Source organism: Coloeus monedula, assembly GCF_965178545.1.
Source record: "Coloeus monedula genome assembly, chromosome: 10".
Lineage (NCBI taxonomy): Eukaryota > Metazoa > Chordata > Aves > Passeriformes > Corvidae > Coloeus > Coloeus monedula.
In genome coordinates this window covers 9,727,827-9,744,807 of record NC_138790.1, presented here as the reverse complement: position 1 = coordinate 9,744,807, position 16,981 = coordinate 9,727,827, and the positions used below count along the sequence as shown (strand labels likewise).

The 16,981-nt window shown below is 40.5% G+C and overlaps 1 long non-coding RNA gene across 2 annotated transcripts in view; it reads left to right on the top strand.

The window, feature by feature from the left end:
• The window catches only part of LOC309576699, a 222,796-nt gene extending 217,414 nt beyond the window's left edge, over positions 1 to 5,382 (top strand). For both annotated transcript variants that reach the window (XR_014226702.1, XR_014226703.1), the window contains one exon: positions 4,641 to 5,382. This is a non-coding gene — a long non-coding RNA (uncharacterized lncRNA). The remainder of the gene's footprint in view (positions 1 to 4,640) is intronic.
• Positions 5,383 to 16,981: the final 11,599 nt, after the last annotated feature.

The following is a 16,981-nucleotide window of genomic DNA, read 5'->3' as shown; positions in this document are numbered from 1 at the left end:
GAAAAGGCCTGCTGGATTTAAGTGTTTGAGTATATCTGGTTGACTGAACAGTTTCCTCAAGGAAGTATTCATTCAGTCAATGTCCTGAAGGGTTAAGAAAACAGAAACCCATAATGTTACTGGGTTGTTGTTAGGTACGTTGCCAAGGGAACCCTAGCTGGAATGTTTAAATGTGTTGTTTCTCCCCAAACCCACAGGAGTGGAGCTTGAGTGTCTTGGTGTGCCCTAATCCTCACAATTAGTTTCTGTGTGGTAGGGGGGCTTATGGGGCTGATCAGACTAAATACCTGTCATGACATTGGGTAACATTCCCACCATGCTGGGCAGAGTGGGTTTAGCATCATACTCATCACTTAGGGGAATCACAACCAAAAGCAGAAAAGGGAGTATCTTAGAAGTCTCCCTTTTTGCTTCTCCCTGAACCTGTGGATTTCTTTTAGTAATGCATATTACGGAAATTAATGATCCCCAAGGAGGTCTCCTTAAGACTTTGGTAAGAGAAATCATGACACTGATCTTGACTCAGATCCTTAATATCTGTATTGTTTTGTCCCACATGCCATTTAATTTGCTTCACTGGTGTAAAGCTGGAGGAACTTCTGTTGGAAATGACCATTTCAACAGAAGAGGCAAATTTTAGCCTAGTTTCCGTGTAAAGGCTGGGCTCTTGCACTGCAACAGATTTTTTCAGCAGAAAGCCTAATCAAGCACTCCTTATTGCCAGATAATTGCTGTAAGAAAAATGCCTAAATGTATCTGTAGAGGTCAACTGTGCCATAGATATTTCAAGAAGCTGGGAACAACCCTCCCAAAGCCTTCCATTGGGCCATCACTCTCAAATGTTGGGCCTGTTCTACCACCATGGTTTTTTCATGGATGGTTGGTGGCACTCAATTGAGTCAAAACTAGCTAAGCAGCACTCCATCCCTTGTTGAGTGTCAAACATTTTTCCTAGCACAAACTGATCCACACTTTGACCCATTTATGTGTTTCTTCTGGTATGTGGCAGGATTTGCATTCAGTGGAATGTTTTCACTTTTACACTTGTACCCCCTCCTATCACTCAACATAATGTTTTTAATATGATCCAAGATAATTCTGTCTTAATATACTTTGAGCCAAGTTTAGTTCCAATGGATGTGGAAAACACAGATTACCTCCTCCTTGCAGCAGCCTCTCAAGCGCAAAAGCTCAATGCTTTCCCAAGGCATGGTTTCTAAACACCTGATAATTCTTGTTGCCTCCTAAGCAGGACCCACAGTTTGAAATGGAGACATCCTGAGATAGAGGAAATTCTCCAGCTGGTCAGTGTTGGGGCAGATTACGCACTTTTTATCTACAAAAGTCCTGTGTACACATCCTGTTGTGAAGTTTCCTTTTTCTGTTCTTTTCTCAGTATGAAACCATTGATCAACAGGCCAAGAGGCCTTTCTTTCTACATCCAGATAAAACAGTGAGCTTAGGCTTTGTCATGTCCTGGGGTCCTCATCCTCCAGTTATCCACACTGGGAGTCATCTGAACTGCAAAACACTGAGGAAGACTGGTTCACACCTGGTTCTTCTACAGACGTTGATTTCAAAACTTCTTTCAAGTTCTTAGATTTTTAAAAGTTGGGAAACCAGAGTAGAATCCTGGGGAGTCAATGCTTCCATCAGTGCTCAGAGGCCAAAAGTCCTATTTCCACCAGGATCAGAATGAGTGGACAGTGCTGAAGCTTAGGAATGCTGACAGCACACATTTCCCAGCTGTGATGAATCTCATGATTTAAAATAAAAGAACAAAGGAATAAAAGCCAAAGCTTGATCAGTGATTTCTGTGTCTCTTTTACTCCATGACTTTTGATATGGTGATGTAAAGAGGGACAACTCACAAGAATTAATTTTTTGGTTTATTCTATTACCTATTTTTGTGAATTCTGAAACTCATACATAAGTTAGTTTGACCAGGCATTTCTGCACAGTTTTGAAAGTTTTATGTAGGGCTGGACTGAGGTGCATTGGCAGGAGCTGAATGTGGTTTGCCTACAATCTTGTTGGCTCAGGTTTGTACTTCATTACCCAGATTTATTTATGTTTTTATTTAAAATAGTCTCTTAGAAGTCTCTTTAGGTATTCTCAGGTCTTGTAAACTGAATGCAAAACAGAAGCTACTATTTGAGCTGAGTCCACTATGTAAAAGACAAAGAACCTATTAAAAGCCCTATAAAAAGCAGTGTAACCAAAGCCCTGCACTCCTCAGAAGAGTTATTCCTGCAATGGGTGCTAAACTCCAGAGCCCTAATGATGGGGTGCTCCTTACCTCTTTTCCTTTGCCATTTGCAACCACAAGGTGAGGATGAGCAAAATCTGCCTTTTTCCTTTTATTAGGTGCGGGAAACTTTTGTTTTGGCAGTGCTTCTTTTTGTCATTCACAGAGTTTGTTTTTCTCTTGATTTTTTTGGGAGCTTTTTATTTCCTGTCAGAATGTGGAGGAGAAAGCTGTTCTAGTCTGTAAGTTATGCGCCCCTTACAGTGCCCCTTAGTTACACAGCACAAGGAAAAGAGAAACAGAATCCATGGCACCGTGCAGAAATGCTGCACTATATAGTTTGCCCTGGTTAAACATTCCCAGAAAGGGAATAACACAACGCTGTGGAGCTCCTGAATGTCTTTTGGCCTTTGTGCTGCAGAGGTGCAGGCATTTAGGGTTAAACTGAAACAGTGCTGGATTCTGGGCAAATTAGTTTTCAGACCTGAGGTACATAGATCAGAATTATTTCCTTTTCATATTACCACAACCCTGTCTCCTCCACACCTGAAATAAGTGGCATCTGGAACCTTGAAAAGCAATATGCAACAGCTGTGTGAGAATTTAATTTGATACAGCCACATGCCCCCATCTTCAGCCACCTTTTTTGATCTTTCTTCAAACAACTTAAAATATACCTACAAAATAATGCTGAAGGTCTTGTATGTACAGATTTTTGTAAAAAATACATACATACAATACAGTATGTAATTCCGTCATTTTTTGCCTTGTCTTCTCCACATGCAGAGAGAGGTCAAAGTGGAAAAGAAAGAATGGTTATTTATTCACATTTTTCGAAGCCTGCAAGAGGCAAGAGTTGCATTTTTGGATTGAGTTTGGGATGGTCTCACTTTCTCCTCAGCACTGATCTTAAAATTCACTTTATCTTGTTCTGAAACATTTTGGTGAGGGAGCATGAGCACTGACTCTAGTCAGCTCCTTTTAGCTGCTGGGGTTTTCTGAATTCTCCCTCAGTACATTCATGACTAGTGGTGCCTAATGACAATGGATCAAACCATTACACTTAAAAAGCAGCTTACATGAAATTTGAATGTGCATCTGTAGTTTGTGAATCTTGCGTCAGCTGCTTTTTCTTTGCTGCTAATATTTGAACCTTGCACATTCCTACGAATCTATGCATATGCCTTAAAGATCCACCTTCAAGATCAAACCCTTTATCTGTTTATACTTATGCTTATCCTTAAAGCATCATGTAGACTTTAGAGCTGCAAGGACTGCTCAAAGCTAACTTTGTCTCTGAGAGGCTAAGTCCATGCAAAACACTGGATAGTAGTGCAGGTTCTGGTTGTGCTCAAAATCAACTGCAAGTCTGAGACAACAGGATTTTAATAATGTAAACAAGAAAAAAGAGTCCTATTCATTAAAGTGCACGTTGGAGTTGCTTGGTAGCTGAGAACAAGTTTCTATGGCAAATGTACTACTAACTAACAGAAAAGCTCTTTCTGATTTTTAAATAATATTATTGTAAACTCTGAATTATGGTTTATCTGCTATTCTACCTATTAATAACTTTCTATTATGTTCAATTAATTAGTTATTGGAAAAACACCAAGGCCAGCACTCGTACAACAAATCAAACCTTTCAGCACCGTCAGATGCTAGGGATGCTGGCACACATCTGCCTTTTCTGCCAACAGCACAACAACAACAACCCCAGCAGAACCATTGCGTTTGGTTAGCCCCTGGATTTTTACACTAGGATTTGTTCAGTTGATATAAAATGGTAATTCAGGCAGTCCAAGTCAACACTACAGGGGGCCTCTATAGGGGAAAACACAGCCCCTAAACAGGCTTCCAGAGTCCCCCCCTCAGGTTCAGAATGCAGTTTTAACCATCCCTAAGACGAACCCCCCACCAACTTTTACGGAGGCCACCCTCTGCTCACAAAACCTAGTCCCTTCCCTGAAGGCATTCGGGATCCTTTGAAATGGAAAATTTATGCTGTACTGAAATAGTTCATACTATAATAAACAACTAGTGCCATCATTCTGCTGGTATTCAGAGTGCAATTAAACCTGAACCTCATGTGAGGACTCCATTTGGGGTAGAAGGTGGTGCTGTGGGGAGGACAGGCAGCTCACCCCAAGAATCTTTCCTACTGCAGCAGGTTTTACTGCTTGTCCTCCCCGCCCCTGCAGTGAACAGCCCTCTTCTCCCTCCCCACATTTTCACGAGGCACGGGGGCTTGTGGGGGATTATATAACTTATAGGTCAATTTGTTGTTTGGGCAGAAGAATGTGGTATGTTGGCCGAAGCTGTTTGTTTGCTTAAGTTCTCAGAGTTCAATGAGGTCATTTTCTCATCTTCCCTGTGTTTTCTGTATTTTCCACAGACCTGCCAGCCTCAAACAACACCCTCTTTCTTCACATTAGAAATGGAAACACGTCCTCTGCAGGAATTTTCCACTTAATAGCTCCTGCTTTCCTACCGGGGGCCTCAGTGCACCACCACTGCAATGCTGTATTTCTTTCCACTGCAGTTTGACATTTTGCAGCCAGAACAACGAACGACATTCACTCCATCCTGATTTTTGAAAAACATATCTCTACAGGCCCACAGAACGCACCCAGTGCAGCAATCACCAGGGGAAAATGGCAAAGGTACTTAAACATCATTATATGTCACTGAGGATATGACATTGTCTGGTAAAAGTGCTCTTTTATACAGTTGCTTTTCCTTACTTCCCATTCCTCCGCCCTCCAACCCTTTATACACACACACAGACACCAAAGCCCCTGCCCTGCTCTTCCAATACCAGCCACTCTCTTGTTCTACACTTGGTTGTAATTGTTTGCCTTTGTGAATTATTTCCTTTGCATAATATTTGGAAACTGCGTATCAGGTCCTGACACTGTGAGGAGCAGAAATGCACATTGCAGATAATCTGAGCAGTAAACAAGAAGCCTGCTTTAAAATGCATCAAGTGACCTGTCTGAAGGCAGCAATATTTGCAGATTGTTTACTGCTGAGATGCAGTGATGTCGCTGAAATGCAGCAGCCTGAAGACTGGAGCAAAATGGGATCTCAGACACTCGGTCAAGCACAACCGAGTCAAGCAATTTTTTTATTTGTTGTTTGCATACTGCTTTTTTTTAAGTTAGAATTGTATTATAAATTATTAAAAGCTGTTTTTCAAAAATCTCTTTGCTGTGTCTATGAAAAAAAATTTAATTCCTTTACAGGGAGCGAAATGAATGGAAGTAAACATGTTTATTGCTAGAAGGAAGGTTTCCCCTGTCTGCGCAGTGGTAGAGTCTCAGACAGCAAGGTCCCAGTAGGTCAGACTGGCACATTGAATTGCGTATCAAATGAAACTGGTATTCTGGAAAAAGGGTGGAAAGAGGAAGAGGGGTGTTAGTGAGGAGGTTGCTCAGGCCAAGAGGGTGGGCCACTGAAAAACAACAAGTTAAAAAATAGGATTGATGATTTGCAGGACACCTAGGGTATTTCTTTCAAGGGGTATTACTTCCACTTTTAACCAGGAACAAGAGCTAGAAGAAAAAAAAGCGGCAGGAGCTGACAGCTTTGCGCTGATCAAAGGGACAGAGCATTGAATGCCTTCTTTCGCTAGCTATTTATTAGAGAGAGAGAGAAGGGCTCCTTTGCCATTCTACTTAGGAGAGAAGGGATTAAAGATCAAAAAAAAGAGGGAGACCGGCATGAGTTCTTTGTTCAGAAAATATTTCTCTTTTTTTTTTTTTATGGTATGCCGTGCTGTCCACTACAAGACGAAAACACCATTTCTTTTTATAGCATTGCTCCCTTTCTTTTCTCACTGACCAAAATTTCTAGTGATAAACAATTCCAGTAGCTTTTATTTTTTAATATAAAGAAGGCTCCCTTTGGGAAACTTAGTTAACTGTCTTTTAGCCTGATTAGCCTAGGAAATAAAGTTTAAATGCACTGCTGGGATTCTATTAGGATCATCAGTTCATACAGATAACAGCAAAAGGTGTTAAAATGCACTTCACTGGTGCAAGTGATCTCATGTTGTAAAAATGATTATCCCCAGCAGAACAGGGAAGGATTAAGGGGCCATGTCTACATCTGGGAAACTCCATAAGTGTTTTATTAGCATTAATACATGTATTAATCACACAGACACAAAAAAAGGGCCCGTCAGGATGGTGGCAAATGGCACAGTGCATTAAACCCACTCTCTTAAGTCAGTGGAATGTGAGCATCTTTATTCTTAGAATTGCAATAAAGCTGTTAAGTAGTATGAATGAAGTTGGGGAAAGCCTGCTTGTATGATTGTGGATCATTGTGGATTACCTAAAAAGAGAAACTGCTTCTAAAGTAAGGCACTGCCACTGCAGAGACTTTGAAGAAATATGAGGTAAATTTAGTGTCCTAGCCCCAAATCTGTTGAACTACACTGTGGATGTTTGATCGCAGTGACCTAACTGCTCATTTATATTCTGATTTCTGTTATGTGGATCAGAAGGAAAAGGTCTGTCCATGTCCCATGCTTCTGCTCCCTCCTCTGCTTCTTAGTTCAGGTTGCTGCTTCCCAGCATGAGTGAGAGTCAGGCTAAATGGCCGTGCAAGCATGGCTGAGGTAACACTGATCAAAACAAATACTGTTGATCAGACATGTGAATAATTCAGCAGATGATCACTGTGGCGTTTGAGATGAGCAGCATTTTCCACATTTTCATTCCATTTCCATTTGCAGCCCCTAAATTTTGTTTCATCTTGATAGCAACCACAAATAAAAAATGAAGCACTGCCAAATATGTGGTGATTTTACAGCCAGCTTTTTATAAGGCCTATTGCCAGCATTAGGCTAGCAAAACCAATACATGGTGATGATATTTAGGGTTCTTTTTGATCTCCAACCTTCACCACTACCAAAACAAATCTAAGACCTTTAGTGGAGATTAGGAATGCAACTCTTACAAAAAAAAAAGTGTTCATGTTTTTGCTTGTAGTCTCTTTTCAGCTCTACTATGTTTGTTGACAATCACCATACTTGAGCAGCATCTAGGAAAGTCTTGATAAAAACTACTTTAGCACCATGATAGATGTGGTAGTGAGACATATTACTGACTTCTTTGCTAAAAATATAGTTATACATGTTGAAATCCTGTCAAGAAGTTGCCTCTTTCATTCCAATATTATACACTTCTCTTTCAGTGGATATTTGGAGTATTGTATATGTCTGTCACCACAGCAGTGACATTTGTTCTTTTGTTCCTCAAAATGTCACCTGCCTATCAAGATATCTAAGATAAGTAGGACTGGGAAAATTTGTTGAATCATCATGCACAGGCTTTTTTCTGCCAGCAGATGCATTACATGAGACACTTATATTGATGTGGAATAGCAATAGAAGTCAGCTTCCCTGTCTGCAAAGTTAAAGAAATTATCACTTGCCTTACAAGGATGTTTTAGTAATTCCTTCACAGCATTAGGTGGACAGATGGACTGTAAAACCAGTCAGTCCCTGATACTGCAGGGCTGTTCTTAGAGTTCACAGTGTTGCAAAGGACTTTGAGGAAGAAGGGGACTCCGTGAATAGTAAGCATTTTAAGTGCCATAGTATTTTGAGCATGCTTAGCTACCTTACTTGAATGCCCTCAAAGCTTGAAAAAAAACTTAACTGAGAGCCTAGTAAGTAGCCAGGTGACAAAAGAGACAGGAAATAGGATGCTAGAAAAGTGGAAATCAACGTCTAAACAGGGAGGCAAAGAAGAAATGAAAAACCAAGCCTATTAAAACACAGAGGGGTTTTTAGAAGTGACACCATTCTGACAGAAGATCAACACTGTTTCAAATATACTGTATTTCTCCACCCACCCCTGAGTAGATCTTAAGTATCCTTCACTGCTTTGGAGTCAGATTTCAAGCCAAAATGTCTGTGTTACTAGTTTTGCAAGTGCTACCACTAATTGAAACCACATAATGTTGCAGATCTGAAAAAAGGCAGGCAGGGCATCCCTGCTGAAAAGCTACCCAGCAGGACAACCCCTTTGTTCTCTTTTAAAATAAACGAATTCAAGGGAAATGTTGTCTAAATCATTGCTTCTAAATGTATACAGAATTTCCTCCCTTCTCCCTCTCCATTTTCCTGATCAGCTATCAAAGGACTTCGCTATTCTTGTAAACTGCAAAAATGGTTTTAATATGCATGCTTGTCATTTCTAGGTGTATAAATTTTGCTTTTGCAGGGATTTTACATGGCACATATTGTGATCACCTGTGGGTAGGGTAGTTAATTAGCAGTCCAGGTCCTATTTCATTTAATTTATACTGCAGCAATTTAAACTAGGAGAATGATCACAGCCACACTCAGTAGTTTAACTCCTTCCTGTCAAAGTTGTTTTAGTAATTATATTTTGGTTGTAAGTTTTCAGAAAGCTTTTACAGTGCTTGTTTTCTAACCATGTAAGCTATCTCCCTTCTCAGCTCCCCTCAATCCTGGCTGTTTGTCCTTCTGGGTACTGTTGGCTGCATTCCATTAAGAAATTAGAAAGGATGCAGCTGTCATTATTTTGTCAGTCGTAAAATCTAAGACATGGAAAAAGTCTTAGGAAGGCAGGGGAGTCATGTAACTTCTATTGAGAAAACAGATTATTCCTCAATACTTTCAACAGTACTTTCACTTGACCTAAAAGGAAAACTTTTGTGGTGGACTTTTATGATCGAGGCTTGGATTTCCCAGTGGATCACTGAGATGCGTGCACACAAACATCACTTTATACCTGGTCTGGAAATTCACAAAAGCCACCCTCAGCACTTCTTGAGGAAGAACTCATATCATTTCATTTTGAGCCTCATCATCATTAAGAATTCTGGGTCTATAGCAATCATTTAGCTACATACATTAGCATCTGGGACATAGATAACGTGCCTGCAGCCCAGAACAAAAGCATCCAAATCAAAACGTATTTCTTGTCACGATGACTGGAAAAACAATAGCATGTAACTGGTAATGTGCACATAAGTTGTTCACTTGCAGCTTGGCAATGAAGGCTTTGCTCCCTGTGTGCCCTTTTTAAACTGGTCCTATTTTACAGTGACTCTGAGATTTAGAAAGACTTCCAGGGATGTAAGGACTTTAAAAAATCCTGCTTTTGTTTTTCTCTCTGGATAGATACAAGAAAAATAATTTCACTGTAATGTCAAGATTCCACAAAAAGTTGTGCAGTTTTGCCATTAAAATTTTGATTCCAAAGTAGTAGACAAATAAGCTAGTTCTTGCTTTTCACTACTGTAAGAGAGCTGGCCTTTACTGATACTGCTAGTACTGCCAGTTAATCATATTCTCATCAGACATGCATTACAATTTAAAATGAAATAACTTCATAAATTCCTACGAGTTTCTGTATGTCTGCTACAGATTATACACCGAAGATCAAACTTTTAACATCTGTTCATGCTGGAAAATATTTTTGTACATGTGTTTTCTTGGCTAAAAATTCTTATTTAAGTATGTCAAATAATTTGGTACTTATGAAAAATTCCTTCCTGACCAGTGTTCATCTTTTTTGTGTGTATGGGAGCACAAATCTCAACAGTTACATCACTTTTAACTTAAACAGCTGGTGGCAGTCTAATTATTTATTTTCTTGAGTCCATGGCCTTTGGAGACACAGATTTCCAGTCACTGGTTAGTTTCCAAGTAGTGGGAAACCTTTTGTAAAATATGGCACTTCCAAAAGAGGAGGGAGGGCTTTTCTTTAGAATAAGAAAAGTGTCTGTGGATTGTGTTTGAAGATACAATGTATGATTAATGATTCTCTATTCACTGGAAAACAGCAACTCTTATTAAGTGAAATGAGAGTGCCTCAGAGTAAAATGCAGCCTGATTGAAAAAAAGAACTGAGCCTAGGAAATCCAAGCATCAACTTTTTTTTCTGGGCAGTGAAAAACAGTGTAGATGTATTAGGCTTAAATTTCCAGTGAAGAAGCCAGATATATTTTGTTGCTTTCTCTGCACTATATAGATTGGTCCTGAATTCTGCCAAGGGTTGCATGTTGCTTGTCTGGGCTAATGAGTAAGTTATCAAAATACAAGATTTATGACAGCAGTCAAGGAATTAATGAGCAGAGTTCTGAGGGCTAAGGAAGCCTTTGCAAATCCCCAAAATAGAGAGAAATCTCTGCTTGAATCATCTTCTGTTGTGAGTTGGTATGGCATCTGCTGCTCCAAGTCTAAAAGCGGAATGAATAGACAAAGAGTTTCAGATGTACAAGCTATGCTTAATCACCAAATAATAACAAATAGGAACTCCCAACAGCCCTCTGTGAGATCACGTTCAAATTAGCTACACATTCAAGTTTTAGAGCAACAATTTCCTCACTTCTATTTATGGGAAAACTGTAGTATATATACCAGCCACAGAACTTCAGCACCACATGGCATGGATGATTTCCTAGTTGACTCACCCTCTATATTGCTTCATGCATGGTCTTTTAGGAGCTTTTTTTCAATGACGCTCACTGTAAAGCTCTTCTCAAGAGCACCTCCTGGCCAACTTTTGGATGGGAAGAACAAAAAAACTGTCAGATATTTCATGGTGCCTCAGAGAAATGTTTTGTCTGTGAGCATTTGTATATTAGTCCCGGCTATATGTATTTGCTTCCTGTGTTTTCATGTCAAACTGTGTCAGATGAGGCAGAGAAGAATTTGATTTCTACATAGTGTTTGTCATACTGAAATTATTCCACTAGACATAGGCAAGTTATGAGTTATCAGAGGCCGTTAAGTGTGCTTACTGGGTAAGCTGAACAGAAAAGTCAAGTTGTGGTTAATAATAATTCACATAAAATCCAGACAATGAGAGCTCTTGTTTGAGTGGGAGAGTAGGAAAATCTCAGCCATAGACTCAGAGTATATCGCTATACCCCTGACGTTTTTTTCTTTCATTCTTTCCTCCCTCACCAAAACTCCCTCTTGGTTTTTAAAACTCAGAGAGCAGCAATCCAAACTTTTCATCTGCTCCTTAACGTGCCTTTTTCTCATTTAGGCAGCCGTAAAATACTGCACTTTGCTGCATAAAGGATGAAGTGTATTAGGAGTAGATTTCAAAGGTATCAGACACCTAAAAAAATACAGTTAGGATCATAGCAGGATTTTTAAAAGGTATAAGCAGAAGTGGGAATTACGTGCCCTTTTGCTTTTTTAGCTGCCCACAAAATTAAAAAGGAGCAAAACAAAAAAAATCCTGCTTTATTTCCTCTTGAGGGTCACTGGTCCAAGACCTATTTACAGAGAAGCTGGGCTGAATCATTTAGGTTAAGAGGAAACTAGAATAGTAATTAGAAATAGTGGAACTTCTTTTACTATTTCAGAAATATTGGGCCCATTAGAGTTTATGTGGTGTTCTGCAGAACAAGATGTGTGTCCTGTCACTTGTGGTAGAACCCTCCAGCACAGCTCCACAAATATCTCCTCCATTGTATCTGGGGCCCTCAGATTGCATTCTGCTCGTGACACACATTTACATCCTGGGTACTAATGAAAGTAAAGCAAGGCTCCAAAAAAATCACACCAGCAGCAATTAATCTATTAATACAAATAATGTTCTTTGAGTTGCTGCCTGAACTATCTCTGCCAGATAGTTTAACACCATTCTACAGGTCTCTCTTGATGAAGCCAATCTGTTTGGGATGAAGCTCTACCTTAGTCAATGAGATAAAGAGCATTTGCACATTTACCCAATGCGTGGAGCACCTGAGTGCCTGGCTGCTTATCAGCTTCAATACTGGTACATAGTCAGGTATTTAATAGAGCCCTAGTCAGATACCCTGCCACTCAGAATCACCCATAACCTGGTGTTAAAAGTTTCTCAAAAAGTAAAAGGCTTAAAGAGAGTTTTCTTACAACATGGGAGAGTGGTGTGGGTATTCCTGTATTTTTCATTGCTGAAAAGAATAATCTTTTTTTTCCAATTTCTTGCATGTATAAATCATGCCTCTGCATTTCTACTACTTGGCTTTAAACAAACACAAACATAATAGAAATTGATGCCTGAAAGGGAAAAAATATTCTTTTTAGAAGACTGAGTGAAAACAAATGTCAGTTTTGGGTTGACTGAAACATTTCATTCCACCCAAAACCAATTGTTCACACAAGTCTAAATAAAAGGTGCTAGAACCAAGCCATAAAAGCTGTTGCCAGAAGCAGAGCTGAATGTTAGTTACTCAGTGCTCTGGGGCTGCCTGCCTAGCTGTGCTTCAGTCACTAGAGAAGAAATACATATATTTTCAATTGACAGATAGTAAAAACTTCCTTCCTTCCCCACCTTCACTGCAGGTGGCTTCTTCATCATACATTGTCCCACCTTCTCTCCCTGCTTTGAGCCACAATTAGCATATATTTTCATAATAAAAATAAGCCTCTCCCTCTGTCCTCCCAGCTGTGCTTCCCACCCAGATTCCCATTTTGAATCAAGACAAGTACATGTGTTTAAAATAACAAAAAAGGTGTCTTTCTTCCCTCCCGAGGCTTACTGTGTTTTTCTACCCACCACCTCAGCTTCACTAAAATATTTCCTGGAGGGCTCCAGAGTTTCTGCTGAGCTGAAGGTGCCTCAACCATCTGATTTCTCCTTCAGTGTTTTTAGAGCACCACATGACCAGCATTGCCCAGCAACACCAGACAATAATATCAGGAGTCTCTGTCACACTTTTTTAAGACAGTCAGGTGCCAAAGGACAAGGCAAGCTGGATTGAGGTTTCTTTCCTCAAAGACCAGAGGGGTGAAAGCTCTACTTATCTCTGTGATTCCCCAGGGTTCACACTGCAGAGCTAAGCTCGCTGACAAACAGGCCCTGCAGAAGCACTCTCAGCTTGAATGTTAGCCAGTGTGCAGAGCATGTAAGTCCAGAGGGGTGGGAGAATATTGTAGCTGGACATATTTGCATGTATTCTGCTAGATGGATTAAAAAATAAGTGCCAAGGAAACTTACCCATGCAGGAGTCCCTCAACTATTCTGGCAGAAAATGAGAGGCTTTCCATAGGTTGACATGACATGTCCAGCAACTCTTCTGTGAGATGGAAGCATGCAGATTGGTTGGAAATACCTATATGTTTTCCGTGATGAGGATAGTTACATTCAACATCCTTCTCCATGCCTCAGTTCCTCTGCAACACAATTGCATAAACACTTATCAAATATCTTAAAACGCTCCAGAACAACCTTATTTATATTTACAGGTTGTCAATAAAAATGCTCCAGATATTTGAATAGCGTATGTTTTCTCAGAGAAGTTTTTGTTCTGTTTTTGTTCAGTGTTAAATGTTTTCCAAGCCAAAGAGTATGGTACCACCTCGTGGAATATAACCCAGATTTTTCCAAAGCAAATCCTGCTTCATACTTCTCAGCCTTCAACACCTGAGCTTCCATTCAGCCTTCAGCTCACTGCTCCGTGTAACCAAGCAAAACTGAGTCTCCATCCTTAGGTCCCTTGTGTTCTAGTGGCAGCTGGGGGAGCTCTGCTACAGATGAATAATGTTTGAGACAAGTTTGTTCTAAGGTCCAAAACTGGCCTTGCTTAGACACTTCCTTGTAAAATTTTTCCCACAATGAAAACCACTGAGGATGTTCTCACTTCAAGGGACTTCTTGACCAAAAACCACCACAACTTGCAAGGAGTTGCAAGGGTCCTGGTTGCTTTAAATAATTTTTGGCAGACTGATGCAGAAAAAGTTATTTTTTGCCTGCCTAACCCCTAGGATTGCAATAATAAGCAAGAGGCCATGGACGTTAGCTCAGTTTGCTGCTGTCTGAAAGGGCATATTTTGTACAAAATTGTTAGAGTTTTACATTCTACAGTTGTCTTTTCCCAGTATCTTACATCCATGCACAGAATTTCAGGCCTGGCTGATGAACTTTTCAAAATGCCAAGTGTGAGCCCTGTTGGCAGAACAGAGCAGGTCCTGAACCCTGACAAGCTCTCTGAGCCCTCAAGGTGAGTGGCCACAGCAAGGGCCAGCTAACAGCCACCATGCACATTGCCCAAGTCGAGCACATGTACTCCAGGGCAGGTGCATCAGCCTTTCTTTTTCAAAAAACACAGCCTAGCTCAAAACGATTTTCTGTCACTAGGAAATATTCAGTTCAAGTCTTACCATTAATTACAAGTATTCACAAAGGCATTATCCAGCAAGCCACAGGGAACATTTAAAGGACATCTCCTAGTATGTGTATCACTGTTGCATTGCCTGTTTTCATTGCTCTGTGAGCAATTTGTATTTATTTATTCAGGCTTCTAAAGGCTCAAGAGGCCAGGACAATAAGCTTGCCATAGGTAGGCACCACCTCTCTATGCTGAGCAATTCATTACTTGTTTTCCAGTTTTCCATTATGGGATCTCGCATACAGTCCACCACATCTATCAAAGAGTTCATTAGGAAAAGGACAGTTTTGATCCTCAAAAAAGGGCAATGGATGATGTCTCTGCTACAAAACATTTCTTGCCTACACTGATTCAGGCTCCAGCGGGGTGAATTTGAGAATGTAGTTGTTCCCCTCAGGGCTTAGCCTCCTTCTCCAGCAGCCTTTGATGGAGAACAACACACAAGTGTCTCCCCTGGCAGAGCCCTGCCTGGCACAGGTCATGGCCGATTTCAGAGCCAACCACTATGGATTAAATGCATCCTCTTATCTTTTCATTAACAGAGACCAGAACAGGTCTTCAACCCACAGCATGGTTTTTTATCTTCATTCCCATTTCAAGTTAAAACATGATTTTATTCTTCCCAAAGCAGCCTGCCTCCCCATGAACATCCCTGCCTGGAGGATGAGCTGTCTCTGTGAGGTTTGCCCGCCTTCCCGCTCCGGCTGCGCCCTGCCCTGGCCCTGCACATCCAGCAGCTTGGAGACAGCACTCAGCAGCCAAATGGCAGCTGCTGCAGAGAGGCAGATTGGCAAGTGGCACCTGCATGGGAGGCAAAATGGGCTTGAATGCAGAGGGGGAAGGGGTTTTGGCTGTCTGTGGCAGTACAGGTACCATATGCTCAGGGTCAGCCCTGAAAGGCCTGGGTGGTTTGGAGCAGGGCAGCTAATAGATCCTTGACTGCAGCCAAAATTCTGTACTGTTTGTACCAAACAGACCTTGATCTCCCACAGCTCCGTTGGAAGGAAACTCTGTCCTGACCCTCCTAGGTCAGGTACAAGGTGATGCCCTTAAAGCAGAATGAGCATCTGCACAAACTATCTTCACCCTGATCTCGATGCTGTGAAGAATCTTTGGTGGTAGGAGTGACCCATCAAAGGGCAGGATAAAGGATAGTAGGATTCCAAGCACTTGGTTAGGGTCTGCTGGGAGCAGGAAATTGAAAGTACTGCTGCCTATCCTCTGGCTGTCAGGCATGTCAGAGTGCAAAGACTGTGATAAATGTTTTGGTAGCCCTGTAGACATGAGGCATGAACTGCATCAAAGGACCACAAGGAAACTACACCTTGTTTATGCCATATTTATGCCTGGTGGAGACGCTTGTCAGAGAAGACACTTTTTTTCTTTTTTTTGCTTAAGAGTAGAGTTTGTCTGCATGAAATTAATTCTGGGCAGAGATTGTACCTTGGGAAAATAGAGTTTAGGGTAATAGGTTTTTTTTTTTTTATGCTTGGTTATTAACTTATTGTGTGAGCAATGCTCAAAACATGTTAAATGCTGCACAAGCGTGCCTAGGGGAAAAAAAAGGTAAATTAAGTCATTTACAGAGAACAGGCTGGTGCAGACTTTCTGCTGGGGTAATCAGGCAGGAGAGAAAGTATTAATATGTCTGCATTATTAAGCTTTGGTGTGCTTGTCATAACCTTCCACCAGCTTTTGCCTTCACTCACTAAAACCTGGCTACCAGATGGCATTATTTGGCTTTGCCTAAGCTTCTGAGACACCCTAGTATCATCCTGTATTCTATCCAGAACCCCTTGGTGTGTTGTTACACAGTAAGAAGAGTGAGTCTGGCACCTTTCATTAGCAAACCATGCAATAAACAATACGAGATCCCCAGGAACAAGCTGGTGCTGTTTTAATGCTCATTTAAGTCTAGTGTTTTTCTGGCCAGTCTTCTCTGGATTTTAATTTGTATCATAATTTCATATTTCTATTTTTGTTTCTGGAAACATCAGGAAAAGCAGGCATAAAAGCTTCAATCAATTAATTTATCTCCCATTAGTTTTCTGTCTTTATAACTCTAATATCAGTATTGATTGGAGTTAACCCCTAAATTTACTGCTATAAATAAAAAGCAAATTGGCCCAAAAATATTTCTCATCATCTTCCAAGTATTTATTTCCTACAGCATATTTTGTTACTTTGCCTCACTCCAGTGATGCCTATCAATATTTCTGGCTTTTAACACACATTTTATGAAATTACTCATTTCTGAAAACAGATTTTTTCCCCCCATTAAATCTCTGTGAAGCAATTAATGAGGTTAAGAAGTTATGGCATTTCATAATCAGTTGAGTAATCATCCTCACATATTACTAATAGCTAAATTTTAGGTTCTACTAATATTTTGCTTATAGTTTCTATTCTGTGAAATTTGGGGCAACCCTTTGTAGCACTGAGTGCTGCTGTGAGCTGTGTCTTTCACCTCCCATCTTGCTGAAGTGCCTGTGGTGGCTACCTCCTCAGAGCTGCGTTTCAAAGTCTACAGTGGTTTTGGGGTTTGTGTTTTTTTTTTTTGTTTTTGTTTTTGTTTTGTTTTTT